The following is a 14,143-nucleotide window of genomic DNA, read 5'->3' as shown; positions in this document are numbered from 1 at the left end:
CAGCTGCCCATGGAGCCAACTGTGGATTTAAACTCTGCTCTGCTGGATAGCTATGGGAGCAGCAACCAAAGGACAGACTCACGGCATTCACAGCCGAGGTGAGATCATCAGCCAGTGTGTGTGTAAGATGTCTGTGAAAGGTGACGTGCCTGAAATAAGAAGATCTAGAAGACTCTACTAATACTCCCTCTGCATGAGGTCATAGAGACAGGTGGTTGGCCATGAGCACACATAAAGGATGTTAGAAAGGGGAGACCTTTCTGAATACATTGGGGCACAGAAGCATGTTAACCCACATAGCAATCGCCCCAAATGCATGAAAAATGAGCATGCATGCAGACATTTCCCGGACTATTACCCCACCCAAAATATTGGACTCACTCTGAACTAGAGTTAGTGACAAAGTATGACCAACTGTTGTATCAAAGGTCTAAATTACAGTGTAGGAATCAGAAGCAAATAAATAACCAGCACACAGATAAGAAATGGCAAGAAAACAGTCATGGTCAGATGCCTTCTGCCAGCCATGCCTGACTTCTCACACACACAGACGCATGTGACTTCCCCAGCTAGGTTTCGCACAGTGTCTGAATGGGGTTCGCCTTGCATTCAGTAACCGTGACTTACAGGCTTCTCATAGATTCCAATGGAAGAGTCTCCTCCAAATGCTGTACATTTTTAAAAAGTTAGGGGCCGGCTGGGCATGGTGGCTCATACCTATAATCCCCGCATTTTGGGAGGGGAGGTGGTTAATCATCTGAGGTCAGGAATTCGAGACCAGCTTTACCAACGTGGTGAAATTCCATCTTTACCGAAAATACAGAAAATTTGCTGAGTGTGGTGGCGCATGCCTATAATCCCACTACTTGGGAGGCTGAGGCAGGAGAATCGCTTGATCCCAAGGGGCAGAAGTTGCAGTGAGCCAAGATCGCGCCACTGCACTCCAGCCTAGGTGACAGAGCAAGACTCCGTCTCAAGAAAACAAACAAACAAACAAACAAACAAACAACAACAACAACAAAAAAACATAAAAATAAAAATACTGGAATGAAATGGAATTTTTGATGAGTTTCTCTTTAAATTGTTAGGAGGCTCACCCCATCACTGTCTTGGGGAAGTGAGCACAAATTGTAGAGAGTTGTAATTGTTTTTCTCTTTTTAGAGACAGGCTGGAGTGCAGTAGTGCAATCATGGCTCACTGCAGCCTTCAACTCCTGGGCTCAAGCAATCCTCCCGCTTCAGCCACTTGAGTATCTGGGACTACAGTCATGCACCACCACATAGGGCTAATTTTTGAATCTTTTGTAGAGATAGGGTCTTGCTGTATTACCAAGGTTGGTCTCGAACTTCTGAGTTCAAGTGAACCTCCCACCTTGGCCTCCCAAAATGCTGGGATTACAAGTGTAAGCCACCACATCCATCCTAGAGCTGCCATTTTTAATTCTTTGCCTGTCACAAACTCAATACCAGCAAAAATATGTAACATTCCATCCATTGCAAATGTCCCTTCCCCCAATAAAAAAACTGAAAGTCTGAATTCAGGTGACAACTAGTGACGCCAAGGATAGGAGTTGCCTTAACCCCAGCCTACACGCCCACCTGCACAGAGAAAGTGCCTCCCACAGGCCTGGCCTGATTCTGCCTGTTAGCCACATGGTACATTTCTGGCCATGTTCTACTCCCAGCTAGCTGCTGAGTCACCTGCATGGGCACTGCCAAGTAGATATAGGGTTTTCAACTTAGAAGGAACAGCAAAGCTGGGTGAAGCCACCTCTGGCCTGAACCGGGGTGAAAGGTTTAGCAGTTTAGAGGTGTGGAGCGTTCTGGTGTCATTCTGACAAGTTCTAGTGCTCTTCAACCTGTAGAACAGGGTAGCACGCTTGCATTGCTGCTGAGGCCACCTGTCACTCGCTTTACCTTTACACCTGCTCCCTCTCTGTTTTCCTGGGGGATTTTTTGTGAAGACAACTTTACAAAAAATGAGTTGGGGGGCCCCAGAGTGCCCTGCCATTGAGCAGCTTCATCCTGTGTCCTCCAAGGCAACCAGGATGAGGGTGGCACTCGGCCGCACCCTCTGACCCTCTGCAGTGAGCAGATCCAGATTGTCATCAAGATGCCACTTTGTCAGACCGGAAATCACAGGCTGCATTTGGGCATGTTTCCTTCTCATTGTTTTGCTTCCCCTCTACGAGTGGTAGAACAGTTTCGGGTGCAGCACCTTTCTGCTTTAAACAATTAATTTAAAAATGGGCCTAGGACGCATGGCCCCTGAATATCTGATCCAATATTAGGTTTACTTATTGTTACAGCTTGAATTGTGCCCCAACCAATTCATATGTTGAAGTCCTAACCCTCAGTATCTCAGAAGGTGGCCTGATTTAGAAACAGGGTCCTCAGCCAGGCGCAGGTACTTAAGTCTGTAGTCCCAGCGCTGCAGGAGGCCAAGGCGAAAGGATCACATAAGCCCTAGAGTTCAAAACCAGCCTGGGCAACAGCGCGAGACCCTGTTTCTATTAAAAAATCCAAAAATTAGCCAGGTGTTAGCTGGGTATGATGGAGCATGATTGTAATCATCTACTTGGGAGGCCGAGGTAGGAGGATCACTTGAGCTTGGGAGGTCAAGGCTGCCGTGAGCTGTTATGCCACTGCACTCCAGCCTGGGTAACAGAGTGAAACCCTGTCTCAAAAAAAAAAAGAAGAAAAAAGAAACAGAGTCCTTGAAGATGTTCTTAGTTAAGATGAGGTCACACTGGAGCAGGGCAGACCCTAATTCAATATAGCTGGTGTCTCTATAAAAACAAGGCAGCCAGGTGTGGTGGCTCATGGTATAATCCCAGCATTTTGGGAGGCCGAGGCCAGGGGATCATTTGAGGTCAGGAGTTCCAGACCAGTCTGGCCAACATGGTGAAACTCTGTCTCTACTAAAAATACAAAACTTAGCTGGGCATGATGGCGGGCACCTATAATCCCAGCTACTTGGGAGGCTGAGGCAGGAGAATCTCTTGAACCCGGGGGCAGAAGTTGCAGTGAAATGAGATCATCCCACTGCACCCTGGCCTGGGCAACAAGAGCAAAATTCTGTCCCGAAATAAATAAATAAATAAAAATTTAAAAGGGGCATTTGGACACAGGAACGCCTTGTGTAGATGAAGGCAGAGATCGGGGTGCTGCTACAAGCCATGGAACACCACAGATCACCAGCAACCCGCAGACACTGGGAGAGAGGCCTGGAATGCTGCTCCCTCACTGCCCTCACAGGGAAACAACCCTGACTGCACCTTGATCCCAGCTGGCTCTCTCCAGAATTGTGAGAAAATAAATCTCTATTGCTTAAGCCACCCAGATTGTGCTACTATATTACAGCAGTCCCAGCAAACTAATACATTTATTTACATAGAGTTTTAAATTTAAACATTGGCCATCTAATAAATTATAATAAACTATTAGTATTTAATACATAAAATCCATAATGAGAGTCCTTTCTCGTCACGCTTATGGTTTATATTTAAGAGGAAGAGAAAAGTATTGCCTACCAGAAACCATACCATATGCCTGCTCATCACCACCTGACTCTTTCCTAGTCACTTCCCTGGCACCCCCAAGATGCCCATTCAGTGAGTTTTAAACAGATGCAATGGAAAGGACACCCCGCTGCAGTTCTGCTGTAAGAAATAACCCCCCCCCCCCTCGCCGCAATTCTGGCCCGACGTAAACAGTGGGCTAGAATCATTGCCACTTAACTACGTAATGTCCAAATCAGTGAACACGATATCCGCAGACTGCTTCTCTTATCCTCTGTTTCTGGACTTTCCAGAGAAGATTGATGATGGTGTGGGCCTGCCTCACCTCAGCTCCCCAAATATCTAACCAAATACATGTGGCATGCAGCCTTGTTATTTATTAGCTCTTTTAGCATTGTATGTTTTATTTTACTGGTGACTGATGGTTGTTGAGCAGTAGGTTGTAGGTTGCCATTCCAGCTTGCGTGATTTCGAGGAATGGTTTCCAGAAGGGCTTTCTAGCACATATCCCCCCAGAGGAAGCTTAGTCAATTCTTTCCTGATGGTAACATATGAAAGTTTTATGTCATAGGAAATCATAGTAATATTTCTGTGGAAAATCATTACATATATCTTGCTTATGATATAATCCTTTGGCTATACTTAAGGACGGTTCTTAAAGGCAGGCACACAGCGGGGTCACATGGCATTAAACAGATTATCTTTCTTTCACGCCCACACACGAATCAAAAGCAGTGCTAAACAAAGCATTCATTCAGCCTTTAATCTCTAAGGGGAAGAGGTTACAATGAGAATAATTTCTTCACCTGAATATCAAACAGTCACAATTCTGGGGAACCCAATTTCCACCTCAGAAAGGCAAATGTTAAGGACTTCTCACAGTCTGACTCTCACAGTAAAATCCCATGCAACTCTTCATGTTTCACCTTTGAGCATCAACTTTAATAGCTCCTTGAACTTTGGCCCTTGCAATGAAAGTAATTGTATAACAGGGTACATATCAACAAGCGAGGCTGTTCTTTATACGTTTTGGCTCAGGAAAGAGCAGGTGAATTTTTTCTGCGATCAGCATTTGGAACAGACAAACCAGTGGGAGGAACAGAAGGTGACAATATTTAACTAATAAACAGAGCTGAACTCAGTTTCCTGCCTTGAGAGTGGAACCGTGCAAGGTCCTTTGCTTTGAGAGGCTTAGGCTCTGAGCATTTGTCAGCAATGTTTTGCGCCATATTGTTGCGCTGAAGTTATTATTCAATGATTAGGAAAATGAGAAATGCTTGGAGGCCTCCGCTGACGTTTGTCAGACTGAGAAAAGCCAGAGTTTCCCCTCTGAAGGCCTATGAAGCCAGTCCTTGTTCAGCATAGGGATTAGTGCCTGCTCCAGCAGGGGCTGGCGAGGTAAGGACACAAGCATACGGGAAGTCCACCTGACTGGGGAAGTCACGCTAGCTATGCGATGACACATCAGAGACTCTCAGTCAATATGAATGCCACCGAAGATACATTACACACAGGGGTTTGTATGCAAACTCTAATATGACTCCTCCATAAAAAGCAAAAGCCTATTACCTGATGAAACATGATGTGTTACTACTACTTAATTATGACTTCAAGGCCAGGCACAATGGCTCACACCTGTAAGTCAAGGGAGGCCGAGGCAGGCAGATCACTTGAGGTCAGGAGTTCTAGACCAGCCTGGCCAACATGGTGAAGCCCTGTCTCTACTAAAAATACAAAATGAACTCGATGTTGTGGCACATATGTGTAAACCCGGCTACTCAGGAGGCCAAGGTAGGAGAATCTCTTGAACCAGGGAGGCGGAGGTTGCAGTGAGCCAAGATGGCGCCAATGTACTCTAGCCTGGATGACAGAGCCAGATTCCATCTCAAAAAATGAAAAAGAAAAAAAATACGGTTTCAAGTTCAGGCTGTAGTTGATTTAGTGAAAAAGAAACCAGCCAAGCAAACGTGAGCAGAAAAATCAACTGTTTATATCTTGTACATTCCAACCTAGAAAAGCTCCCTTCATCCTGTGAAATTGGCACTGGTCTGACTTACCTCACCATATCCAAATCCTTGCTGGCCACTTCCAAATACTAACTTAACGTTTTCAAAAAAAATTCAAATATCTGTTGCAACTTGAGGTCCCTTCAATCCATTCTCTAACAAATGTATGGGAAGGCATCCATGGTGGGCCATGCTGATGTTTAAGGCGAGGGAATGTCCACATTGGATCAGCTGATAGCTGAGGCTACTGTCATATCCCACATGAAATGGGGCTCTGAGGGCTAACCCACTTCCATTTGCTTATCTGAGCTGGATTTTGCTCAGAATTTATAATTCATTCAGGCTGGAGTGGGATCCCTGGGAACTCTCAGGACCGGTTCTGATGGAAACCTGAGGCCAGGTGATCTGAGCCCTCAGGCAGGGCCATAGGAACCAGCAGTGGTCCCAGTAGCAGCAAACTTTGGCATTTCTCTGCATCAGCTGAGCTGTGCAGCAGGAGGAGAGGAGTGAGAATCTGCAGACAGATTCTGGAGCGCTCAGCTCCTGAGACCTAGTGGGGCACCACTCCTTCCTCAGGGTCAGGATTCTAAGTTCTGTGTTGTATTTTCTAGAAGTCCTTGAGGTGATGAAAAACTTACCCACCTAAAATTGTCTTAGAAATCAGGGGAATTTATGAGTTTCAATTTCCAGGTTTAACTAAAAGAGATTTCCATTCTCGTAGGTCAGCACTTGCCAAACGATCAGCAATATCACATGCTTTACACCTTCTTATTAGAAGTCCACAATAGGTGTGGCCTCAAGAGAGGCATGATCCAGCAGCTCAGACAGCATCTCCAAGGACTCAGAGTTTCTCAGTCTTTCTAATCCACCTTCCATGTTGACAGGCTCAGCCTCGATCTCTATGAGTCCCTACCCCAGAAGGACCCAAAATACTTCACAATGTCACCATGGCTGTGGCAGCCCCAGACATGTGCCTTTACATCCCCCCGCCAGGGGAGGAAAGCAGTCTCTCCTGAGCACACACACACAGTGGAAAGCAGATCCACTTTCCAAGGAACATTGGTGAAATCGCTTCTGCCTCCTTGGTTCTGATAGAGTGGAATCATTTCCTACTAGGCCACGAGATGGGATGTTCTTTCAGTTCAAGTGAATCCTAACTCAGCCTGGAGTTAGGTGAGGGGTCAATCCCACTCATGTCCCATAGCTGAGAATGAGGGAAGCAAGTCATCCCAGAGTTCATTCTGGGTGCTGTTACCAGAAGGGGAATGGATATTCAGTGGCAAAAGAGAGAGAGAGAGAGAGAGAGAGAGAGAGAGAGAGAGAGAGAGAGAGAGAGAAAGAGAGAGAGAGAGAGAGAGAGAGAGAGAGAGAGAGATGCCTACTATCCACTCCTAGTACAGAGGTGGGTGTAAATTGAACAAGCATTTAAACTTAGTGAGCCTCACGGGACTAGATTTCCTCAACGAGGACTCTTTTGGGGACTGAAGGACCTAACCTCCTGCTGATGGGGCTGGTCTTCCAATGGACACTGTATAAGGGCATTTGTGCCCACGCTGCAGAGGCCAAGCATATGCCCACACAGTGGTCTTGGAGCCAGCCAGCCTCCTGGTACTATTCCATGTCCTTCCACAGGCCTGGTCACTCCCTATTTTGTTCTTATGGCACTTGTTGCAAACCTTTCCATTTTTATAAAGGAATATGATAAATAATTCTGAAAGGATATAGATTAAAATGCTAGTTGCCCCAAAACAAAAACAAATAAATGGGACCTCTGCACAGCCAAAGAAAGAATCAGCAGAGTAAACAGACAACCCGCAGAGTGGGAGAAAATATTTGCAAACCATGCATCCAACAAAGGACTAATATCCAGAATCTATAAGGAACTGAAACAAATCAGCAAGAAAAAAACAAATAACCCCACCAAAAATGGGCAAGGATGTGAATAGACAACTCTCAAAAGAAGATACACAGACATCCAACAAACACATGAAAAAATGTTCAACATCATTAATCATCAGAAAATTGCAAACTAGGAACACAATGAAATACCGCCTTACACCTGTTAGAATGGCCATAATTAAAAAGTCAAAAAATAACAGATGTTGGCATGGATGTGGTGAAAAGAGAACACTTTTACACCACTGGTGGAAATGTAAACTAGTACAACTGTGGAAAACAGTATGGAGATTCCTTGAAGAACTACAAGTAGAGCTACTATTTGATCCAGCAGTCCCACCACTCGGTATCTACCCAGTGGAAAAGAAGTCATTATATGAAAAAGATACTTGAACGTGCATGTTTATAGCAGCACAATTCGCAATTGCAAAGATACAAAACCAACCTAAATGCCCATCAACCAATGAGTGGATAAAGAAAATGTGGTACGTATACACCATGGAATACTACTCAGCCATAAAATGGAACACAACAATGGCCTTTGCAGCTACTTGAGCAGAGCTGGCAGCCCTTATTCTAAGTGAAGTAACTCAGGAATGGAAAAACAAACATTGTATAGTCTCACTTATAAGTGGAAGCTAAGCTATGAGGATGCAGAGGTGTAAGAATGATGTAATGGACTTTGGAGACTCCAGGGGAAGGGTGGGAGGGGGGTGAGGGATAAAAGACTACACATGGGGTATAGTGACAGGTACATCAAAATCTCAGAAATTACCACTAAAGAACTTATTCATATAAACAAAAACCACCTGTACCCCAAAAACTATTAAAATAATTAAAAATATGAAATAAAATGCTATTGTAATTATTTTTAGGTGCCCACCAAGTGATTGTTAGGATTTAAATTTATTTTCGTACATTTCTGATTTGTATGTTGTCTTTTTTAAATGAATATATATGTAATAATTTTGTAACGAAAATTCCATTTAAAGAATTTAAATGCCTGAAAAACAAGCTTCTTTATAAATACACGCATTTTGATAGGTTTAGGAAGTGGCCTTCCTAAGCCCATCAATAAATGCGTGTATTTATGAAGAGGCCCAGAGGCCTCCCTGCACCTGCGCTTGGCCACCCGCGGCCTAGAGTCTCCAATGCATCTCTCCAAATGTAAATCAGATCCTGCCTGTTGCAGCCACACTAGCCTCCTTGTTCTTCAAATCTGCCAGGCACACGACCGCCTCAGAGCCTTTGCGCACTTACTCCCTCGGGAATGCTTTCATCAAATATTTTCAAGCTCATTCCTGCACTTCATGCAGGTTGCTGCCCAGAGGTTCCCAGTTCACAGAGGAGCTCCTGATCACCCTAATTAAAATCACATCCTTACAGGCCTCCCAACTTTACGCTTTCCATAACACTTTTTCACTGACTGGCATTCCTCGCGTGTCTCTTTACTTACCTCTGGTTTGCTGGTGTCCCCAGGGAACGCAGCTCCCAAGGGCCGGGATGGTGGGCACTTGTTCAGGGCTGTAGCCCCGGGCCAAGAATGGCTCTTGGCCCCTGGTACTGCTCAGTGCATGGGTGGGGGATGATATTAGGAACAGCTGTATAAACTGCAGAGTGGTGATTTTTTTTCTTTCCTTCTTCATAAACTCTTCTCAAGGGCTTCTTTCAGTCGGAAAAAGCAGCTTAGCAGTTAAAGACATCACTCGCTGAGATCACCAAGTACTTTTCTTCCCCTGAGTGGACAAAGCCACATTTAAGTAGTGATTCTTGATCTTTAGGGGGTCACAGACCCCTTAAGGATTTTGGAGAAGTTATTTCTTCTCAGGAAGATGCACGTAGAAACAGAATGCTTTATGTAATTCTTGGAGGTCTAAGGACCCCCCGGAGCTGCTTTTTGAAGTAGAGATCGGCTACTCTGAATTTCAGGTGCCACTCATTTAAGCTTCATTGTTATTCAGCTGCGCCAGAAGCTACTAGAAAGACCTTTGCTTTGGGTTTCTCTCACTGAGAGACAGGTAACTCCTATTCATAAATGGCAGTCGTTTCTGAGAAAATACACAGAGAACCAAGAATGATAAATGGAAATTTATAATGTGAGCTCAGGATAGGGGAGAACAAAGCAGCAGTTTAGATTGAGCAGTATAAACTTCAGAAGCTCCATTAATTGAGCTCAGCCTACTCACCAGATTACCTCTCTCCATGTCCTCTGAGACGCAGATAACCAGTGTCCACAGCATACTGACGTGCACAGTTGCCTGCCTGCCTGCACACTCCTGCTCCAATGCCAACTCATCAGTGCACTTGTTCTCACTCTGCTTATATTAGCTTTATTTTTTCTTTTATTTTGAGACAGAGTCTTGCCCGGTCACCCAGGCTGGAGTGCAGTGGTGCGATCTCAGCTCACTGCAACCTCCACCTCCCGAGTTTAAGCAATTCTCCTGCCTCAGTCTCCTGAGTAGCTGGGATAACAGGTGCCCATCACGATGTCCCGCTAATTTCTGTGTTTTTCGTGGAGATGGGGTTTCACCGTGTTGGCCAAGCTGATCTCAAACTCCTGATCTCAGCTGATCTGCCTGCCAAAGTGCTGGGATTATAGGCAGGAGCCACTGCGGCCCGCCTTATATTAGCTTTACACGAAATCGCAATTACACTAATTGAGTCTGATGTAGCCTGAAGAAAAATACAAGTTCAAAAGGAAAGATGTCCCCATAAAGACTATGTTGGATGCTATTAAAAGCTTTGATAAAGGAATCGTTAAAATGACTAATTAGGCATGTGCAAGGCAGCTATAAAAGACCAGGAAGAAAAATTCTAAAACTCTAGGAATTCTACAGTATGGAGACAGCTTTGAAAGCTTCTTTATGTTCTCGTTCCACATTAAAGTTAGGGAAAGGAACATTTTAGATGCATCATGGTTACAGAACTCCTGTCAGAGGATCATCCAGACTCAAAGAATAAATTTAAAAAGCTCTTGGCAAATGAAGTTAAAATGAGTTAAAATATAACCATTACAATTTTCCACTTTACCTGACTTTGACTAATCAACCATCCAACCATATAGTTAAGGGCATTCTACTACATTCTAAAAAGAGAGAGGAGATAGCCAACCCGAAATCATGAAAGAAATTAAGGAAATCTGTGAGCACCACTGAATTAATTTTGTTTGTAGCTGTAATGCCATCAGACCTGTATTGTTTTTTCTTTGCAAAGTCATGGCTCAGGAAACTAAGAAAGACTAGATCCTCTGTAATCCCAAAGAGAAGAGAGCTTTAAAGCTGTAGAGGGACACAGAGAGAGAGAGACACGTGGTACAGGTTTGCTTGGGTGAGAAGAGTTTCATGAGGACAGAAATGAAAGTTATGGAATCCAGTTTGAACTCAAAACATATAGGGAACCAGCCACAAATGGCCGTGATTCTCAGGAGATAACTCTGAAAAAAATATTAAAGGAAACATGAAGAACCATTGGAGAAAAAGTGCAAAAGTCTATTCCATGCTTTCCCTAAAAGGATTTTGTTTTCTCTAATGTATGAAAACTTCAACCAGAAACATTTAGCTGCTCTAAATCACATCTGTGAATTCCGCGAGTTACTCTGAGTCTCGGAGTAAATCAGTAAGGAAGCCTGGGCCAAGAGGAGAGAGAAAAATGCTTTCTTTAGTTATAGGTCTCAGGAGTAAGTCTCGGATGCTGAAATAGTATTTTCCCAGGAGGATGGTGCCACTTGGGGGCCCCTAAAGACAATAGATTCTTAGTTAAAAGGAAAGGCTGTTAGGCACTGGGCGTAGTGCCACAAATGTGAACTTCATCAGCACCAAAGTCTACAGACTCAGGGTGGGGACGGGCGTGCTGAAGTCAAGAGAGACCGCAGCTCAGCAGAGATAAAGACGAACTGAGGTTATCAAACGCAGGTCCAAAGGCGCAGAACTTCCCTGACCTCCGAGAATGAGCTGGCCCTGCCCTCGCCCACATGTTTGCTATTGATAATCTTCCCCCCTCCCTTGCCTTCAGTCTTTTGGGCCCACGCCAAGATCTAGGTACTAGCTTGACCTTCCAGAGTGTGTCACAAACTTCCAGGATCTGGTGTACTAAGAGCATGACGAGCTTTGTCAGGTAACATCTGTCTCTGCCTCTTGCCATGCTGACAAACCGTTGGAGTCTGAACATTCCTGTCCTCCAATATACCCAGCCCGGAAGTCCTGCAGTTCTCAAAACCCTCTGCCTCTAAAGGCTGAGGAGCAGTTTGTAGAGTGCTTCAGAGCTGCCTGGGGCTGCAGGGCAAGAGTGATACCAGAGTGGTGTTTTAGTAAGAGTAACCCCATGATGATGGGTACAAGAGATTGAAAATAGAGACTGGAAGTGGGAGACCAGCTGGGGGACCCCAGTCATCTATTCAGCTAGTTATGCGGTTAACAAACGCCTCCTTTGTCTCAGGAAAAATTGGATGAGGCCCCGAGAACACAGTGCAGAACAGAAATAAGAGCTGGGCAGATCCAGATGAGAGTAGGAAGTGAGTTTTTACAGCAGTAACTCAGAGCAGCCAGCTGCAGCCCAGGTGAGGACTGTGGCACTGGGCGTGGAGGGGGGGCGCTGGTTAGAGAGGAGACAGACCGGCCTATCTAGAAACACACACCACCCATCAGCGATCAGTTTATCTTCAGCTGCAAAAATCATATATTTAATTCCAACAATATGTAAGTGAACAAAGTATACAGTGAAACAGTAAAAGCCTCTCCTCCTTCACATCTCACCCTATCAAGGAGGCCACTCTTAACCAAGTGGTGACTGAAGGAAGCGACGCTGAAGGTGAGGGGTGTGAAGGAGAAACCCTGTTTCTGGCATGACCTGGGTGGATGCTCCTGAGATAGGAAACGCTGAGGCGGGCTGCGGTAGTTCATGTCTGTAATCCCAGTACTTTGGGAGGCCAAGGCAGGTGGATCAGGTGGCATGTGCTTGTAATCCCAGCTACTCCAGAGGCAGAGGCAGGAGAATCACTTGTACCCGGGAGGCGGAGGTTGCAGTGAGCCCAGATCTCGCCATTGCACTTCAGCCTGGGCAACAAGAGCAAAACTCCGTCTCAAAAAAGAAATAAAGAAAGAAACGCTGGACAGGACAATTTCTTGGGCATAGAGAATGAGTTCACCTTGACTATATTTATTTATTTATTTATTTTTGTAATGGCTTTGTTGAAATATAGTTCCCATATCACACCATTCACCCACTGAAGGTGTACAGTTCAATGGTTTTTAGTACATTTAGAGTTATGCAGCCATCACCATAACCCATTTCAGAACATGTTTATCAATCCCAAAAGAACCCTGCACCCATGATCAGTCACTCCCCAATTGTCTTAAGCTTTCTTCCCAGCCCTAGGTAACCACTTTCTCTGTCTATGGCGTTACCTATTCTGAACATTTCATATAAATTGAATCACATCATATGTAGCCTTTTATGAATGGCTTCTTTCATTCAGCAAATGTTTTCAAAGATTCAGCCACATTCTAGCATGTATAGTACATTTTATTGTGAAATAATATTCCACTGTATAGGTATGATACAACTTGTTTATCCATTCCTCTATTGATGAATAGTTGGGTTGTTTCCAGTCTGGGGTATTATAAATAATGCTATGAGCATTCACATAACAAGCTTTTGTCTAAACACCTGTTTTTCCTTCTTTTAGATGTATACCTAGCAGTGGCACTGTTAGGTCACGTGGTAATTCTGTTTAACTCTTTGAGGAAACGCCATACTGTTTTCCACAGAGGTTGCACCATTTGACATTCTCAGCAGCAACGTGCAAGGGTTACACTTTCTCCACCTTTGGCAAAACTTGCTAGTGTCTGACTTTCTGATTATAACCTTCCCCATGGGTGTGAAGTGGCATCTTGTGGTTTTGATTTGCAATTCCCTAATGACTAACGATGCTGAGCATGCTACTCATGCTTATCTGCTGTTCATGCGTTTTCATCTGGAGAACTATCCATTCAGATCTTTTGCCCATTTTTAAATTGAGTTGTGTTTTGTTGAGTTCTAAGGGTTCTTTATATATCCTAGATACAAGTCCCTCAGATACATGATTTGCAAGTATTTTCTCACGTTCTGTGTCATCTTAGGTTACTTGATGATGTCCTTTGAAACAAAAGTTTTAATTGTGATGAAGTTCAGTTTATCTATTTCATCTTTTGCTATGTGTGCTTTTGTTATCTAAGAAACCATTGCCTAACCCAAAGTCATTAAGATTTATGCCTATGTTTTCTTCCAAGACAAATACGGATTTTTGCTTTTATGTTCATGAACTGGCAAACTGAGAAAAGAAATGTGAAGGTAATGCTCTCGTTACTTATAACAATGTTACATTTTTCTTTTTCTTTTGTTTTGAGATGGATCTCACTTTGTTGCCCAGTCTGGAGTCCAGTTACGTGACCTCAGCTCACTGTAATCTCTGCCTCCCAGGTTCAAGCAATTCTCCTGCCTCAGCCTCCCAAGTAGCTGGGATTATAGGCATGTGCCACCATGCCCAGCTAATTCTTGTGTTTTTAGTAAAGATGGGTTTTCACCATGTTGGTCAGGCTGGTCTCGAACTCTTGACCTCAGATGATCAGCCTGCCTTGGCCTCTCAAAGTGCTGAGATTATAGGCGTGAGCCACTGTCCTGGCCAATGTTAAATGTTTCCATGTGAAAATTCTCAAATGATCTCTCCTTAAACTGCTATTGACT

This window comes from Saimiri boliviensis, chromosome 13, assembly GCF_048565385.1.
Source record: "Saimiri boliviensis isolate mSaiBol1 chromosome 13, mSaiBol1.pri, whole genome shotgun sequence".
Taxonomy (NCBI): domain Eukaryota; kingdom Metazoa; phylum Chordata; class Mammalia; order Primates; family Cebidae; genus Saimiri; species Saimiri boliviensis.
This window is presented reverse-complemented; position numbering follows the sequence as displayed.